The sequence below is a fragment of the Camelus bactrianus genome, chromosome 3, assembly GCF_048773025.1.
Source record: "Camelus bactrianus isolate YW-2024 breed Bactrian camel chromosome 3, ASM4877302v1, whole genome shotgun sequence".
Lineage (NCBI taxonomy): Eukaryota > Metazoa > Chordata > Mammalia > Artiodactyla > Camelidae > Camelus > Camelus bactrianus.
Window position 1 is genome coordinate 103279579 of NC_133541.1, and position 20544 is coordinate 103300122.

The window sequence follows — 20544 nt, forward strand, 5'->3', positions numbered from 1 at the left end:
AGAGCAAAGTTATAGACAGCTAAGCAAGGTGGGAGGATTAGAAGGAATTATATGGTGCTGAATTAGAGTAGGAGATAGTAGTATTAACATGTGTTTAATTTATCATAATACAGATGGAGAGAACCAGGAGCAATTACAGATATGTGTGTATACATGAGTTGCTATACATACATAAATTCCTTAGTCCTGTCCACCAAGAAAGCCAGAAAGTAGTGACAGTCCAAGCAATAGTGAGGACACCCAGTGCCCAGATCTTGGTTTCTAGACTCCATTCTCCCATAAAAGATGCCTGGGTTTCTTGGAGAAATTGCTGGTTCTAGGGCTAAAGAAAAGAAAATACAAGATGAACCTATTGCTTCTTGTAGTGCTGAAATGTAAGAATGTGTTCAAAAATCAGAAGAATGGGGTCTTGTTGAAGATACACAAGAGCAAATCTGAAAATAATCCTAGTGGCCAAGCCTGAAACAATTTAGTAACAAAAGGAATAATGTAACATAGAATATTCACACATAATAAAAATAAAACATGATTGAACAAATAAATAAATGGAGAAGACATACATTTTCCGTACAGAAGAATTCCAAGTAATTTATGTACATAGTTCCCCCTCCCCTTCCTCCTCCATGCCCTTGAACCATGGGCTGGACTCGGTGACTTGCTTCTGATGAATACAGTATGGAATGGATAAACAACAGTGGAAAAGCCTGGCAATGCTGTCTTGGCCAGGTGAACAAAGTGAACAAAGGAAATATCATTGGTGATAAGTCACGTTGATGGCCTGTACCCCAGATATGATGTGATGAGAAGGGCACTTTGCATATGGTATTCTTCCAAAACACCCCCAATCCCTGGCTAACCTTGAGAAAAACAACAAACCAACCCACAGTGAGGGACATTCTACAAAATATTTACAAGTGCTCTTCAAAAATGCCAAGGTTATCAAAAACAAGACAAACTGTCACAAAACAGAGGAATCTAAGGAGACGTGTGACTGAGCACAATTTGGCTTCCTGATTTGGATCCCAAAACTATAAAATAAAGGACAGCAGTGTAAAAACTAATGAAATCCAAATAAAGATTTGAGTTTAGTTAATAATAACTTGCCTTTTTTTCTTAACTTCTCAATTTTGATAAATGTACCATGGTTACATAAGATGTCAGCAATAGGGGCAACCGAGTAAGGAGTAAATATGAATTCTTTGCACTATCTTTGCAACTTTCCTGTATTTTTGAAATTATTCAAAACAAACAAAAAGATTCTGACTTGGCACATTGTTAGAAAATATTTTGACCATATAATGTCACTCTACTTATAAACTCTATTCCATCTATGAATTTGTCTATCTAGGCCAGTTCAACACTGTTTTTGTTACTGTAGCTTTGTAGTAAGTCATTAAATAAATGAATGTAAGTTCTCCATCTGTCTCCTTTTTTCAGTGTTTTAGCTCATCTAGATCCTTTGCATTCTCATATACATTTTAGCATCAGCCTGCCAATTTCCTCTTCAGAGGTCTGCTGGAATGTAGATACTAACTGTATATAAGGTCAATTCAGAAAGAATAGGTATATTAATAATATTGAGTCTTCTAATTCAGGAATATGATATTTGTCTTTATTTAGGTCTTAATTTTTTGCAAGAATTTTGAATCATTTTTACAAGTCTTACACATTTCTTGCCATATTTATTTCTAGGTATTTTACATTTTAGGTGCTGTGGCGAGTGGTAATTTTTGAGTTTCTAATTATTTTTTGGTAATTTATAGAAATGCATATGATTTTTGTATATTGGCCGTGTAGCTCCTATTTTGTTAAACTTATTTATTAGTGTTGTTTTTTCTTATAAATTCCATTCAGTTTTTCTACATATTCAATTATGTCATTTTCAAACAGACATTTTTACTTCTTTCTAACCTATGGACTTAATTGCACTGGGCAAGACCATCTCTATAATATGTATAGAAATCATTAGAACAGTCATTCTTACCATGTTCCTATCTTGGAAGTGTTCAATATTTTAATACTATATATGGTGCTAGATTTCAGGATTTTTTAGATGCCCTCTTTCAGGTGAGCAAGTTTCCTTTGATTTTTAATTTACTGAGAATTTTTATAATAGATGGATGCTTAATTTTGTCAATTTTTTGCATGTATTCATACAATCACATGATTTTTATCCTTTTTTTTTTGTTGTGGTCAAATACATTGATTTTCCAATGTCGAATTAAACTCGCAGTCTTGGGATAAATATCATTTAATTATTTTGAATTTGATTTGCTGACATTTAAGTATTCTTTTTTCCTCTTGCTGCTTTTATGGTTGGCTCATTGTCTCCGGTACCCGTCAGTTGACCGTAAGTTTGTGTGTGAGGTTCTTTGCATTTATTCTGCTTCATTCTCACTGAGCTTCTCACATTTATAGGTTGGTGGTGTCTTTTGTCCATTTTAGAAAGTCCTCGGCCATTATCTGTGTAAACATTTTTCTGCCCCTTTCTCTCTCTTCTTCTGAAACTCTAAATATGTTAGACCAACTGATACCCTCCCATGAACATCTGATTTTAACCCCCTTTCCCCATTTTTTGCTGTTTCCATTTGGATACTTTCTATTAACCAGAGTTCAAGTTCTTTTTTTTTTTCTGCTGTGTCTAGCCTGCTGTTAGGCCTACCACATGAATTACCCGTTTCTAATATCAAGTTTCTCACTTGCAGTATTTATTATTCATATTTTTAAGTTTCCATCTTTCTCTTCTTCATGAAGGAATTGTTACTCTCTGAAATTTAGGGTTTTTTAGATTTCTTTGTATCCTGAACTCTCTGATGGATTTTTCCCCCCATCTGTGATTTTATAGCTTTTTGGGTTCATTTGGGTTGTTAAGAGTGAGGATGAAAATCACTTGTCATTTTTTAAACTATCTAACCATAGAGGAAATTTGTATATTGTTTTCATGGAAGGTTTTGTGGAAATAGTGCTCTTTGCCTCTGTGGGCTACTTATATAAACTATGGAATTGTTTTAAGTGTACAATAATAGCAAGGAATTGGGAAACTTTTCCCAAGAGATGATCTGGGCATAGATTGCAAATAATATATCACAAATAAGTTGTATCTGTACCTGACCCTCATGTGAGGTGTATCAGCAGAGATTTTAGAGGTAGTGGGTCCTGGTGTGGGACTTCCCTAAATTCAACAAAATTCTCTTCCCTCATCTAAGGAGAGACATGTATCTCTGACTTTACATGAGTAGAAGGCTAACTCTAACTATGCTTGTAACGTAATGTGTGGCTTCAGATATTCCTTCCCTTCCTGTGATTGAAGAAACACTTGCTAACCAGGGTGACGTAATTAATTTATAACATCCAATGTGTTTGTGATTATGGTAGTTGAATGGTGAATCAGCTGTCAGGGCCAATAGCAACATGTATGCACGATAACTTTGGGAAAGCACTGAGAAAGGAACACAATTCTTTATCCTTTAACTCTGTGCATATGTTCATAAACTCATGAGATAGATGCCATTATAATAATAGTTACTATTTATATTTCTACAAAATGAAAACTGGACCTTTTGAATGTTTGAATCGTGCATAGTAGTGAGCATCTCTTCTATTTTCCTGTCTGGCTTCAGCTCACTCCTGTTTCCTTAGAGTCATAACAGCATCCTGACATTCCCTGGGGGAATGAAATCCCCAGCATTCTCTGCTGGTGTGCTTTAGGGGAAGAGGACTCCATCCTGTCCTCAGTGTTACGTATGACCCAGGCCTGGCCAGTCAGCTTTACAACAACAAGGGCCAGTGTGATTCGTTCATAGTGGGCATGTGATTCAATTTTAGGGATGTTTTCAAGCTGTTAGAAAGAATCTTTTTCTTCTGGGACTACTAGCAGTAAAGATGATGTACAGAAAAGAAGGCCAAACAAAGAGACAGAGACCAGTTGCTGATTACTTGCTTCGAGTTCCTGGATCCAGCCATGCCTAAAGTCCTTTTATCCCTCAACTTTGTCTTCTAAGTGTGCCATTGTTTCTGCATAAGCTGTTTGAATCGGGTGTCCCTCCCTCCCTTGCATACAAGATTGTTTTGGCTGATAGATAAATTCAGTGCAAGAAGTTAGTGAGAATTGAAATTTGAAGTCAGGTTATCAATTTAAGGTGACTATATATTTGAAGCTGTGCATGTCCAACTTTCTTACTAAAGCTTCTTAGGTGCAATTTTAACCAGTGTTTGAGTAAGAAAATTATCTTGCTCAACTTGCCTGGGTTAAGAGGAGAGCTAAATGTTAAGAAATATATTTGTTTAGTTCTCTATTTCCTTGGGTTGACTCTAGATTGTGATTAACTGCAGCTTTAGGCTAATTTGTTGCCTAATATTCTTGTGTAGAACTGTGTAAGTGTCATAGTAGATTTAACTTGGAGAAGCAGGGTGCTGTCTAGAGTTATATGAACCGTGCAAATAAACATTCACGTAAGAATGCCATGTTTGTCTTCCTCATTGCTGTTTCCCTGCAGGTTAACTCTAGCTAATCTATTAATTAGTGATAGGAAGCTAGCAGATTTGCAAGCTAATTTGCACATAAGGAAATCATGTTTAAAGTGACATGAGCTCACTCAGTTTCTCGCTGTGGAGCTTGGCACACAGCTGTTCCATTCCTTTTGGCCATATATCCCCTGCGGTGCTTTGAAATGGGAAAGGGCATTAGGGTCTGCTTAGGAACAACATATGCATCGTGGGGAAGGAAGTCAAGGCAGAAAGTGGCTTTTTTTTCCACTGCCACTGAAATCCTAATAGGCTATATTACTGATTGTAGAAGGGATTAACCAGTCAAGCACTGAGTAGTAATAATGACAATTCCTCTCAATTACTGAGCGCTGACTTTGTCTCAGGCCCTGTGGTGGATGCTTTCTGTATATGATTACATTTTCTCCTCTCTGCCAATAAAGTTACCATCCTTATTATATGGTTAGGAAATAACGGCTCGTGGACCTTCTGTAACTAGTCTAAGTTTCATACATTTACCAATAGCAGGGTCATAATTCCAATTTAGGCTCAGTTTTTAAAATTACAATGTGTGCTGCCTACTGTAATGTTAGACTCTGAAGAAAACTGTTATCCAAGGTGTTACTGACGTTTGTAGTAGAGTCAACCCCATTATAATACAGCTTATTATCAGAAATCCCACAGGCATGCAAACACCTTAAAATCAATTGCAAAAAGAAGCTCTTGAACCTGTGTCCACCTTCACCTACTGCTTGATTTTTCTGTTCCCTACCCTGTCAGTTCAGGCCTCAACGTTTGTCTTACAGAGGAGCAAAATTTGCTACCCCCAAATGTGTGTCTTTGGCAGGCAAACTATTTCAAGCTAAAAACAGTCAAGGCTAGAAAGACTCTGGAAGAATTTTTGACCCTCTCCCAACTGCCTAAAAGAGTTAAGGGAGAGGGTTCCCAGAATAGAGCTATCATCAGAGATGCCTGCCAAGAATGTGGGCCAGGTGTGGTGGGGCAAAACACAGGCAGGTCGAGATCAGAGTCCACACTGTGTCCTGTTGTCTCTGTGTGGCCCAGCAAATGGTTACTAAAAATTTGCTTTCCCACGTGGATTGCCTTCCTTCCCTTTGACGCCCTAACCCCCTGTCTGCAACACCCTTTTCTGTCTTTAGCTGCAGACGGTGTTTAAGGTGGGCACTGTGGCCATTTTGGTGAGTTAGCTCAGTTTTCCTGGGGCTCTCCCACGTATACACATTATTAAACGTTTATGTGATTTTCTCCTGTTAATCTGTCTTAGGTCAGTTTAATTCTTAGACCAGCCCTAAGAATCTAGAAAGACAGAAGACGATATTTTTTCCTCCCCACCAGTCTGAAATCCAGTTACTTCTAACCACATCTCCTGCCCTTTCCCTTGTCCTGGCCACCGTTCTCTTGCCTGGACTCTTGCTGTTGCCTCTACAGTGGACTCTTTGTCCTTTCTTGCTTCCTTACGATCTATTCCCTCCATAGTAGGCCAAGTGAGTTTCTTAGAGCACAAATCAGGTTGCAGCTTTCCTTATGAAAATCCTCCAGTGTTTTCCTGTTATACTTAGAATACAAGTCAAGCTCCATTCATGGTGAACAAGGCTATTTTAGATTTGTGCTTCCTTCCTTCTCTTCTTTCATTTTTTTTTTTTTTACTGCTTTCTCTTTTTTCTCTATTCCAACCACATTGTCCTTGTTGCACTTTCTCAAATATGCCAAGTTCATTTCCCAAACATGGCTTTTACCCAGCTGGTCTCCACCTTTGCATTTTCTTCCCTAAGGTTCTCACATAGTGGGGTGTTTTTATCTTTCATCTATAACCAGATCTAAAAGAGCTTCCCACCTAAACCCTGCTCTCTAAATGCTTACCCTGCTTTATTTCTTCATTGCAGTAAGTCTATAAATTTATCCAAAATTGTATACTTAAATTTTTCTTGTACTTATAAATTATCTGTATTTCCTCCACTAGATTATAAACACTTTGAGGATAAGAATTTTGTGTTTTTCCTTTTAACCACTGTTTCCTAGGAACATAGAATGATAGTAGATAATCTAAAATTTTTGAATTAAGGAATAAATACATTTTACTAAAATCAATTTTTTTTTGAGCAGAGATAATTAGATTTATTTATTTATTGACTTTTTAAGTGGAGGTAGTGGGAATTGAACCCAGACCCCATGCATGCTAAATATGCTTTCTACCACTGAGCTATTCCCTCCCACCTGATAAAAGTAATTTTTATGTGTCCCATTAGCAGGCCTTCCTCTAATATAGAATGCCTTGCCTATCTCCTCAATATATCTATTTATCTCCCATTTTTCAATTTCCTTCCATATGATAACTTTTTATCAGATTTCCCCAGGTTATACTTTCACATCTTTCTGCCCTTCATAGTACCTGATACCATGCAGGGATGAATGAAAGATGGATAAAGTAAGCATTTCATGCCACAGATACCCATTAAGTATTTACAGTCACTCAGAATGTGGGAGAGGTACAGAAGAAAAAAAGTAAAATGAAAGTAAATATACCATGGTTTAAATTACATCATTTTGTGAAAGTCTGGACTGAAAGACTTTAAGAGTCATCAGATGCTTTATCTTAGGAAATCCATAGCACTGTGTCATCTGTGGTAAAAGACAACACTATGACCAGTGGGGAGAGTGACTGGGAGAAGAAAGTTATACACAGGGAACCCAGGTTGGAGGCTATTGTAGTGCAGGTAAAAAGGGACTAAAACTAGGACACTGGCCAAAAATAAATAAGTAAATGATGTTAAATAAAACAGTTTAGTGAATCCACTTGAGGGGTAAGTTGTGCAGGATTTAGTGAATAACTGGATATGTGTGCTATGAACAGACAATATTGAATGAAGTTCTGGGTTTCTAACCTAGGAATTTTGTAAGACAAAATACACAGAGAGCTTATGGAGGGGACTCTTCTCATCATAGAAATCCTGACTGACCTAGTTTATGTGCACAGGAGAATTTGTTGTGAGGATGTTGAGTGTGGTAGAAGGAATAGTGGTCCATCAAGTTGTGTGTGTCCTTATCCCCAGAACCTGTGACTAAGTTCCCTTTCCTGGTACAGGGGGCTCTGGAGGCATGATTAAGGTTAAAGACCTTGAAATGGGACTATTTTGGCTTATCCAGATGAACCCAGCCTAATTACTTGAATCCTTAAAAGCAGAGATCATCAGTCAGCCGAGTTTAGAGAGAGATGTGACATTCTGCCTTTGACGACAGAGGAAGTGGTCATGAGTCGTGGAATGTGGACAGCCTCTAGGAGTTAGAAAGAGTGACAGCTGGATTATCAACTAGGGTATGCAGAAAGGAGTGCAGCCCTGCAGACACTTTGATTTTCACTGGTTAAAGCCCATGTCAGACCTCTGATCTGGAGAAGTCTCTCTGGAGGCTGAAAGACAGGAAGGTGGTTGGGTCTCAGGAATAACTACAACCTAGAATGGAAATAGGATTATCTTCCCACTTAGCTTTCTGCGTGTCTACTTCATTCTCTCTCTGGAGACTGGCTTTGTCTACTTCTCCAGTGGTTAAATCTGTACGAGGGTTTCTGAGAATTCCTGAATGTGTTATCTAATAGATCCATCACCCAGAGAGGCTGCTTCTCTTTTTTGAATTTACTTCCCAAACTTTTGTGCAAGAACCAACTGTGGTCATAAAAAAAAGTTGATATGAATTAACCAAGGGGATAGCACTGAAAGTAACCAGGTGGATGGAGTAAAATTGGGAAGGCTCTGTCCCCCGAAGTAGAGAAGGGATGATGCCTAGACAGAAGAACAAACAAGAAGTAGAGAAGGACACGGGTGTAAAGCGTGGCACTGCTGCTTTTCTCACCCATTAGAATTCAGGTAGCACGTGAGTAGTTGCTGAGTGCCTGTTCCATGCCAAGCACTGAGATGGTCGCTGCGTAGCCCTGGTGAACAAGAGAGCAAGATGAGTGTCCATACTAAGCTTATACTTCCAATGGGAAAGGCAGTGGTTTAATGTTTTTTAAAAAAATTTACACACAATTACAACTGTATAAATAGCTGTGAAGAAGCACGAGTTTTAAAAGAAATGTCTAATTGAGATGGAAGGGTGATTCATAGAAATGAGACCTACCTAATCTATGCACTTGGGGAGCATTTAAGCGGAGATCATTTTTTTAAAATTTAAGGGTAAGAGGGATTTGATCAGACAAAAATATGGGGGTTCCAAACAGAGGAGATGGCAAATGTAATGGCATTAAGGCAGAAAGGAATATGTAATTTTATAGAAACTGAGTGAGAGTCAATATAGCTGAAGGTGAAGCAATGAGAAGGGAGTAATGTAAGTGGAATCTAGAGATAAAGGCCTGGGCATGCCGTTATCAAGGTGTGATGTGTCATTGGGACTTGGTACGTTTGTAAATATGGGATGTAATTATAAGGCAATGATTCAAATAGAGCTTGTCTCAGTCTTGGATCCTTGAGCCTCACTTGTAATCTTCTGAATCAGAATCTCTTGGGATAGAGACCAAGGAATCCTCTTAGGATTTTACACGCTTTAAATTGTAATAGCTACTCTTCAAAGGGAAATGACAATGATATGCTTTTGTTATAATAATATTATTAGGGAATCCAAGGTGGCTTTCACGTTTCTCTCAAGAACTCACATAGGAAGAACAGTGAATTCTGTTTTTCTCAGATGCAAAAGATCAAGTTAGTAGAGATACAAAATTGTCAGATTTCATTGATGTTCACATCAGCACATTCTAAGTTTCAACCAACCTACTCACCTCCATCTCAGTATTAAAATGAAAAATGCTTGTAGTGGATTACACTGCATATGGGTGTTGTCCAGCTTTTGCCCACCTCCTCCCCAGAGAATTCTTGATGGTTTGTTTATATTTATTTTAAAATAGGAGAAAGACCTTTCTACAGGGAAGAATGCAGAGTGTGTGTGTTCATCTGTGCTACAGTTGTTGGAATCACTGTCGGTTTACACCCTCTAAACTGACTATAGTGTAAATTGATGAGATGTGACAATTGTTGCTTTTTCACCAATTCCAATTACATTAGCATGAGATGTGACAATTGTTGCCTTTTCACCAATTCCAATTACATTAGCACTTAACTGAAATAAACAAAGATATGCAGAATATCTATTGATCATAAATCACTTAGTATTTTGGATGTTAAAAAAAAAAACTTTGGGCATTATTTGGGAATGTGTGAAGTATCTTTCTCATTTCCATTTGTCTAGGATGGGAAGACATAGACATTGAAAAGAATCTCTGCTCGATTGCCTACAGTCACCAAATGTTCTCTGCTGAATTCTCTCCTCCTTCTTTCGAGGTGTTTTAAAGATGACTTTTCAAGGCACTCTACTCCTTTATCACGTGCAAGGTAGTGGTTGCTAAAGGCAAAGGACAGAACTAGAATGTGGAGTTAAGCTTTTTCAGGTGCTTAAATTTGGAGGCAAGGTGAGAGAGCAAAGAGAACTCCCTAGGGACCTGAAAAAGCTGGCAGATAGGCTGTTATGTGTGAAGATTTCTGAAGAATCATTACGACTTAGCATCTCAGGCCCTGCTGAAGGGCAAGTCTTGATCCTTGCCTAATAATCATTTGAAACCAAAAGTGAACAGAATTTCAGTAAAGCTGCAATAAAACTCAGATTCAGGTCTATTATAGATTGCTTACTTCACTTTCTATTGTTCTTCTGCAAACAATATCCTGAATTACTTAAAAACAGCATAAGACACATAAAGAAGCAAGAAAATGTGAAACATAGTCAAGAAAGGAAAGTGTCAGATGCAAAAATGATTCATATAATTGGACTTAAAGACAGATGAGGACTTTAAAATTACTTTTTAGCATATTTATCTTAGTTTAGTGGAAAATGTGGACAAAATATTGTGTGAATAGATTGAGAATTTCAGCAGAGTAATAAATTATTAGAAAGTACCAAATGAAACAGTAGAAATAAAGTAATTTTTAGGAAAAATGAAAAATTAATGTGAAGATCTTAACAGAAGACTGGACATAACAGAAAAGGATAAGGCAGCTTGAAGATTATCTAAGTAGAATCATTTGGAGGAAAAAAAAAATTAAAAAAAAAGAACCAGATCAGTTGAGGCCAATGGAGCAACATTAATCAGTCTAACACTATAAATAATTTGACCAATTTGATATTTATAAACATAGCACTTCAAAACTGCAGAATACAACTTTTTTCAAGTGTGTATGGAATAGTCACCGAGAGGGATTGTATGGTGGACCACAAATCAGTTCTCAACAAATTGTAAGTGAAATCATGTAGAGTATGTTTTAGGTCACAACAATGATGAATTAGAAATCAACAATAGTAAGATACATAGAAAACTCTCAATCAGTTAGAAATTCAATAAGATCCTTGAAATAACTCATGAATCACAAAATAAATTAGAAGAAAACAACCAAAGTACATTCTATGCAGTTAGTGGGAAGTTTATCGCTTTACATGTTTATATTCTATAGGTAATAAGAGTATAGGGGGATATTACAGCCAAATTCATGAAAATAATTGAAAATTTAGATGAAATGGACAAATTCCGTGAAAGGCACAATTTCAAACAATTGATGCAAGATACAGAAAACACCGGTAGACCTTTCTCTATTAAAGTCATTAAATTAGTAAATAACAAAACAAAACAAAACAAAACCTTCCTACCAAGAAAATTTGAGGTCCATATGACTTAACTAGTTAATATTGTCAAACTTCAAAAAAAAACCAAAAACAAACAAAAGTAATACCAATCCATCTCATTTTTTAGAAAACGGGAGAAGAAACATTTCTTTATGTGTTTTATGAGTTCAACTTAATTCTGACATCCCACCCCAAAAAGGTAATACAAGGCCAATAGCCCTCATCAAAAAAGGACCAAAAGTCCTTAACAAAATGTTAGCAAATCAAATGCAGAAGTATATTACAAGTACCATGAACAAGTGGTTTATTTCAGGAATGCAGTTTTTTGCTTTTGTTTAAAAAATTTTTTTAAACATAAGTTAGAGGACTTATGATATCTAATTTCAAAACTTATTATAAAGCCATGTCAATTAATACAGTGTGTCATTGGCATAAAGATAGTCAAAGAAATCGAAAGAACAGAAAAGTAACAGAAGGAGAGGGTTACATACATGGCTGATTCATGATTGTGGCACCAAATGAATTCAGTAAGGACAAGAAAGTTTTTCTAACAAATGGTACCATGATAATTGGGTAATAGGAATATGAGAAGAAAATAAAATGTTAAGATCTACCAAATTCTGTATCCAAAAATTAATTTTTGATGGATCATAGATCAAAAAATAAAAGCTAGAAACATTAAACTACTTAGAACAAAGCAGTGGAGAATGTCCTTGTGACATTAAGTTTTCTTTTATGGGGATAAAAATCATTAACTGTAGAATACAAAATTTCAAAATTAAGTGTCATTAAAATTAAAATGTCTGTTCATCAAAGGACACCACTAAGGAAATGAATGGGTAAGCCAAAAAATGGGAAAGAATAAGCAAAATACACAAAATCAGCAGAAGACTTACGTCCAGAATACATAAAAAACTCTTACAAATCAACAGTGAAATGACAAAGAATATGCAATAAAAATAAGCAAAAGTCTCAAACATATATTTAAGAAGAGAAGATGTATAAATAACCAATAAGCACATAAAAGTGTTCAAAATCATTAGTCGTCAGTAATTTGAACATTAAAGCACCAATTGCTTCACATGGTTGTAAGGGTAGAAAATCTAGACTCCTTACCGCGTCCTATGTGGTCCCTTTCTATCTCTAAAAAGTTGTTGTCATGCTGCTCTCTAAGGCTTCTTGAAGGTCCTCAGAGTGTGCACCTGTTCATACCTCAGCCTGGCCCATTCCTAACTCCCTCCCAGCTTTGTTTGCTTACCTGGGTATCTGGTGCTTTGACATTCTTCAGGTCAGTGTTGAAATGCAGACCCTTCAGAATGCCATGAAGAACATCTTGGGTCAGTCAGTCTAATGCAATCCCTCTTCACCCCATGCGTTACAGTATCTCATGCTCTGTGTGTTTTCTTTATGGCACTTACAACAATGTAAGTTAATCTGATTTGTATGTTTACTTCCTCTCCTAGAATATAAATTTATGAACAGAGATTTTGTCCTTTTGATACCCTCTACATTACTACAGTGTGTGACAAAATGAACAGCCCTAGTAGTAGACACTGTCAAATATTTATTAATTGAATGAATAGATAAACAAATAAATCAAGTACAAGAGGTCAGTGAAACTAAGAATTTAGGATCTACATCTGTGAATTCTGGACATCTCTGGAGTTTCTGCTGCATTTCTGCAAAGTGCTGTCAGTCAGAAAAGCCCCTTCCAAAACTGAACTTTTGCTTTAATTTATAAAGCTGCCCCTGGAGGATCTTTACTGTATCAGGCAGGTGTTTTCCTGAGGGAATTATCTGTCTTCACACCAGATGCCCAAGCATGAAAAGCCACATCTTCCGTACATGAGTCAGGCAGTTTCTGATGAAAGCAGCCACTTACTCTTTTTTTTTTTTTCCCTTTTTCTTTTTTACTGAAGTACAGTCAGTTATATAATGTGTCAATTTCTGGTGTACAGCACAATGTCCCAGTCATGCAAATACATACATATATTCATTTTCAGTAAAGGTTATTACAAGATATTGAATATAGTTTCCTGTGCTATAGAGAAGAAACTTTAAAAAATCCGTTTTTATATATAGTGGCTAACATTTGCAAACTCCCAGATTTATCCCTTCCTAACCCCTTTCCCTGGTAACCATGAGATTGTTTACTATGTCTGAGAGTCTGTTTCTGTTTTGTAGATGAGCTTATTAGTGTCCTCTTTTTTTCTTTCTTTAGATTCCACATTTGAGTAATATCATATGGTATTTTTCTTTCTCTTTCTGGCTTACTTCACTTAAAATGATGATCTCCAGTTCCATCCATGTTGCTGTAAATGGTATTATTTTATTCTTTTTTATGACAGAGTAGTATTCCATTGTATAAATCATACAACAACTTCTTTATCCAGTCATCTGTTGATGGACATTTAGTTTGCTTCCATGTCTTGCCTATTGTATATAGTGCTGCTATGAATATTGGGGTGCCTGTGTCTTTTCTAATAACAGTTCTCTCCAGATATATGCCCAGGAGTGGGATTGCTGGATTATATGGTAATTATATTTTTAGTCTTTTGAGGAATCTGCATACTGTCCTCCGTAATGGCTACACCAAACTACCTTCCCACCAACAGTGTAGGAGGGTTCCCTTTCCTTCACATCTTCTGCGGCATTTATCATTTGTGGACTTTTTAATGGTGGTCATTCTGACTGATGTGAGATGATACCTCATTGTAGTTCTGATTTGCGTTTCTCTGATAATTAGTGATACTGAGCATTTTTTCATGTGCCGTTGGACAATTGTATGTCTTCATTGGAGAATTGCTTGTTTAGCTTTTCTGCCCATTTTTGTATTGGTTTGTTTGTTTTTTTCTTATTAAGTTGTATGAGCTGTTTATGTATTCTGGAAATTAAGCCTTTGTCAGTCACATCATTTGCAAATATTTTGTCCCATTCCGTAGATGGTTGTTTTATTTTGCTTATGGTTTCCTTTGCTATGCAAGAGCTTATAAGTTTAATTAGATTCCACTTGTTAAACTTTGCTTTTATTTCTATTGCCTGTGTAGACTGCCCTAGGAGAACATTGCTAAGGCCACTTACTCTTAAAGGGCTTCTAGGAAATCCAAAATGTTGGAAATGTTTTGTTGATAGAGACTTTTAAAGAGATGGGCCTGTGTCATGGCAGCAGTCTGAATCAAGCTATTGCAACTCAATCCCTTCCCTGGAGACATAGCTGAGTACTTTGTTAAATGGATGGAACTGTGCCCCAAAAAACAAGAGACCAGACAAGTATGTATGTTATCTGATTCCTAAGTCTAGTAGTTCTTATATTTTACTGACCCAGTGACTGCATCTCATTTTAAAACAAAAATGTCATATAATTACAGTTCAGCTTTGGTTCAGTAGAACCAAATGTTTAAATTTTTACTAGGCTGTCACTCGGGGGGGATGGGGAAGAGGCTCTGTGTGTGTGTGAGAAAGAGAGAGGCTCAAGTATTGACTCAAGTATTCACTTTTTACCCCTTCTTTGTCTCTAGATGATTTTTACATGACATTAAGCAAAATAGCAAAAGCCCACTGAAGACTGTGGTCAGAAACCATCTGCATAGAAGTATTTTTTTTTCCTTTAGCCTAAAACAATAGAGGCAGATATTCCCGTAAGCAATAACTAAGATTAATATCTTTAACCATCTAATGTTTGTGCTGTAGCTAACATAGGCAGCACAGGTACACAAGTTACAAATTACTTATTTGGGACATTTCCCTCATTTCCCAGTCTCTCTAGGCCACCACAACAGTCATTTTAGGGCTGTGCAAGTGTAAGTGGATGCTCCTTTGCCAAATCACCTTGTTTAAATCTCTGTAAAACATTGCTGCCATCAGCAGCTAGAAACTTTGAGGAGCAATTTAGAGTTGATATAATTTGCAGGTAATTTATCACTGCAAGTAGATGGTTTCATTAAACAGCTGTAGGGTGCCTGTATAAAAAAAACAAAAGAAAGGTTACCTTTGTTTGTCCTCCCTCTCATCCTTTCTAATTTTACCCCTTTTGTTTTCTGCTGTAGTTGTTTAAACTTCTCCTGGGTTGGGAAATAATGAAGTAGACAACACTCTAGCATGTATTGAACTACAAAGATTCCTCTAAGTGTATGATGACCTTTCCTGATTGTATGAAAATAGATTCCTATGAAGAAAAGTCACAATAAAACCTAGACTAAATAGAGAAAATGTTGTGGAGGAGGTGGGTTTTGGGTTGGATCAGAGGTAACAGAAGGAGGAGGAAACTCCTTTAGGACAAAGGAAGAGTATGTGCTAAGGTCCTGGGGCAGGATTGAAGAGGTAGTGAGAAGAGTTTATAGTAGAATTTTATTAATCATTTTTGCTTTGTACTCAATATATTAAGTCGCTGTATCTCTATATTAAATTGGTGATTAATTTTGAATAAATCTAATGTGATGTATCCAAATTACTCAAAATTCCCAAGGCTAAAATGTTTATCCATTCAACCAACAGAGCATTAACTTCTACTATATATCACACAGTGTGTTAATCAGGGGTATAAAAAGAGATTGAACCAAATTATGTAATAGATCAATCTATTAAAATTAAGTGGTTTAGTAGAATAGTAGAGTTTAGTCGTTTAGTGGAATTTCTGACTGAAGTTCTGTGAGAGATGGGACAAAGTGAGGCATTTTGACAGATAGCAGCTTAGGGTGATTAGGTTAAGCCTTTACTTCATCATATTTTTGATAATTCTTTATACATTGAAATTCCAAGTAAAGTTGCTGTAAGAATGCAGAGGGGCATGGGACCAGCTTGAGTGAGCTGAAGGCAGCTTTCAGGAGCAGGTCAAGGTTTCAGTAACACATGAGTCAGTGAACTTGGAATGATTAACAGTATGGATTGCATGCTCACTACAGTTTGTATTAATTCAAGGAGGTGTGGGTATGGTTGTATGCATATATTTTATGGAAGCACATCTATGTCCTAGATGATTACTTGGACTAAAAATGGATAAGCCATAAATTTTTACATGAGTTATTGGGCCCATAAAAAGGCAGTCACTCGAGAGTAAGCAGCTAACAGAATTAATCTGGGTTTGAAGAGAAAGAATCATCACTACTCAGAACCTGGTGTTGATTTGTAAGCAAGACCCCTATCCCTTTACCATATCGCAGTCACCAGGCCTCCCCACCTGTCACTCACGCCTTTGGATTTTGGTCGCATTTCCATGCAGTATTTTGGTTCTGGAAGGAGAGATGGAGACTTTGTGGCCACACTGTTGGAGAACCCAAAGAAATTCTCGTATTTACTCATGTAAATACGGCCCAGTCACTAACCTCTTTCTAATTCATTGGATCTGCTAAATTCAGTACAGGCTGCAAAACCAGATAATGCTCCCTGCTTCAGTGGAGATAGCACCGTTGGCTAATAGTTTTTGAAAGAAAAGTTAATGATGAAAAGAAGTGAACATGAGTTTGTTTGAATTGAATGATTTGAAACATTTAAGGAAAGCCAATTTAAAATGTTTTATTATTTTTTCCAGTTTGTTTTCCCATGGGGTGTGCCCCTAGGGAGATTTTCCTTTCCTCTTCCCCACAAAAATCTCTTTTTAAGATTTGTTCGAAGTTATTTTTTAATAAAGAAATGCATACAACTGAATAGTTCATCTTCTAATACCACAGAAAGAAAAAAAAAATACTATCAAGTTCTCATTCCCTAAGAAAACAGCATACAAACTCTTACTGAGTGGTTTATGAATAAGCTGTACCCATGGGGAAATGCTGGAGATTCTAGGAATGTTGATACTCAGATTTGGCAGCATCCCCTATTAATCACTCACTGGTCAAGGAGCTGCTGGCAGGTCCATAGATCTTAGATTTGGCCGTTTATCCCTCATCAACATTGGGTACATGGGAGTTTCCTCGCTCCTCAAAACCAAGAATAGATGAAGGAATGAATAGTTCGAAGCTCTAGCAAAGGAGCTTTCTTTGGTATTGCTCTCGGATTTTTGTCCTCTAGTCAGATTTATGCCTTGGCAGCAGGAGACAGGAGCCAGGAAACTAAATCATACAGTGGGAGCCACTGTGGTAAATAGAGAAGAGATCAGTCTGCCAGGAAAAGACCTAAATCCAATGGATCCTCTGCTTTGTTCCCTCCTCCGCAAAGAGTTCATGTGAACCAACTCCAGGATCAGGGGTGATGAAGGTTTTACCCTAATGATTCGTGCTGGGGTTGTTCTTGGCTGAGCCATCAAAGTGCATTACTGTTTACTAAGTGCCTAATTATGTCCAGCACTGTGCTTGCATGACCTCTCATTTAAACATTTAAGAACTTAAAATTTTAAAATGTATTCCTGCTTCTCAGACATTTATTTATTTAAAAGTAGAAGCAGACACTGAGGGTCAGTAAGAGTAACCAACGCGCTGTAGGATGTACAGATGGTAAGAGGCAGGGCCACCACTGAACCAGGGTGTGCGTGGGGCCGACGTCTCTGAGCTTTCCTCTACACACAAATGGCCTCTTGAGCAAACAGGTTTGAGCTTGAAGCCAGATCAGTTGGGGATTATTCATATGGCTATCACTTTAAGTTACTATTTGTGTCAAGTATCACTGGGGCCTGGGAGGAGGGCATATGAGAGAAAGTATTACGTGGGTTAACAAAATGTTTTCACCTTATCCACAAGGATGCATTAACAGCTAGAAGAAAACATATTATACTATCTCAAGTGAACTCACTCATGATACAAATACAAATGCAGCTGCTAGTCAAGGAAAGTCATCAAGAGAAGAGCTGCGAGTAGAACTTCTGATCTTTAATTGCTTTGAGACACAATCAGGGCTCTTTGGTGTCTGTCATTTTCATGTTCACTGTGTCTTCAGAGTTCCCTGCAGGAAACCCAAAAATGAAAGTGAGGTTCCAGCTCAATAGCAAATGAATTTAGCGTGGATTCTTTGTACATTTAAGTCTAAGATAAAGTAGATAAGCAGACAAACTGCTCTTAATAACAGACACTAGTATGAATTATAAGCCAACTAGGTAAGAACTAGATGAGCAGGTTTTTCGTTTGAAAAGAAAAATGCAAGTATGTTAGTTTTCTAGAGTGTTAGCTTTAGATTTATGATGTATATTTACAGGTTCTGACACTTGATAGCTCTGTGACTTTTCAGAACAAACGTCTCTGTGCCTCAGTCTTATCACAACAAAGTGAAGACAGTGGTAGTGCCTGCCCACCGATGAAGTAGTGATGAGGATAATGAAATGCCCCACATACACAGGGTCTGGCTTGCCATGAGCCTTGACACATTGTAATCATCAACTATGATTACCACTGAATCGTGTGTAGGAAGATGGAAATACCTTTGGGTAATTCAAAACTGAGTCTGATTTCACTGGGGTTCACACCTGTTCTTGTACCATGAGGCAGGTCTGCAAACTGAAAAGCATTTTAATTTGATTGGGTCTTCCGAAAAGATGCATATTGGCTTTATAAAAGCCCTTAAGTCATATTGTAATGATTGACCCTTATACCTGAAAGTTTGACACATAACTACTCAACAGATACTCCATAAATTGAGTTGTGTTAATTTGTATTAACCGTTTTAGTATATGATAAGTAAGCATATAAGTGTGTCTGTACGTACAAAATTCATCAACTGTGACTTAAGATATTTGCACAGGATTTGTAGATGGCTATCATAAAACTATTTAACATAGTGACAGAAATTTTATTTTATCAAATACACGCACTACAATGAATTTCTCAGGGGACAGAATAGATGTGTTGATGTTGTTTTATGACTCAGTATTCACTAAAATCAGGAAATGTGGTCCATCTATATGCTGCTAGAAATGCCAGGAAATAAGTACATCACATGCTCTTAACCTTTGTTCCAGTTGGTGCAGAAGGCAACCATTCATTTATTTGACATGCATCTATTGAACATCTTCTGTATGACAGGGACTGTTCCAGACACTGGGGATAGAAGGATGAACAAGATACACCAGGTCCTTGGTCTTTTGAACTTGTGTTATAGTGGGCATGGTTGGACAGTAAATAAGCAAAGGGGCTACGGAAAGTGATGTGTACTGGAAAGAAAATTAAATGGAAAAGGTAAATAGAGAGTAACAGTAACTGGGATATGTTTCTTTTAAATTAGGTAGTAAGGAGAGCCTCTCTGTGTGATGCTTAACTATTTTTCGAAACATCTTGAATTCTTTTAAAAGTTCAGAGGATCTAAAAACCATCAAAATGAGAGTCATTTTAAGAGTTTAGAAAGCCTTCATGTAGCTGAGTTTTCTTTTGTTCTAGGACGTCAGTAGTTACCAAACTGGGAAGCCCCTTCTGTCTTGCATGACTGTCCCCAACTCTTTGACTACTTTGGTGGAGTTCAGTTTGAACGTAATCTCTTCTGGGAAGCATCCCTGATCTCTTGAATGTAACGTTCTGTCCCTTCTGTGTACTCCTCTAGCACGTACGTCTTTATAACATTAAGTTAAAGAGGTTTATTTACTTGTCCATTCCAACACCCACTATCCATACATTAAACCATAGGCCCTTTGAAAGAAATGACTTTCCTTATTTGAATTTGTATATCCAGTGGCTGGCACAGCTACAGCTTTCCCTTGTGAAAGGTGATGGATATAACACGGGGCCTTTAAGTTTCATTAAGTATCAACTCATTTATTGAACATCCTTGTATTCTATACGTGCTGCATATTTTCTCAGCTGATCTTTGTTCCATGTCAAACTGACTAGCTTGTATAACCTCAGAAAAGTCACACATTGTAGAACCAAGTTTTTGATGTCTTCCAAACAACCAATAGGTCATGGAGGCCCTGGAAGTCATATATAAGCCCTCAGTGTTTGCCTGTGGTGTATAGGTACTTGTTAATAAATAATAATTCATAGTTAATAGAAAATTTCCTCTTTTTGTGTCATTTTCCCATCACTCTCCTTTCTAATCAGGCTCGATAACTCACTACCTCCTGTACTAGGCTCAACCCCTTATCCTTCATCCAAGACACCTCTTCTTTTAGGGCTTCATTCACATTTGAATTTCCCACCTGAAATGCACCTTGCTCTCCACACTTTCAATCCCTGGATGATATTGTAGAAGGGGGAAGGTGCAGTACCCTGGAAAGAGCTGGTACTGGGGATCTGGTGGGCAAACAAAAACGATCAGTGGAGAATTTAATTTCTAGAGACTGATACTTTGCCAGCGTTTCCAGTAAATTAGGATCAACCCTAAAATGGAAACAGTAAATGAAATCTTCTAAATATGTTCAGCTCAGTGGGCTTCAAAAATCTTTTACATCAAAGTTATTCATGAAGTTTTGGAAGTTTGAACATTTTTGTTCAAAGCCCCAATTCTCCAAAATTCATGTGCAGATCCAAC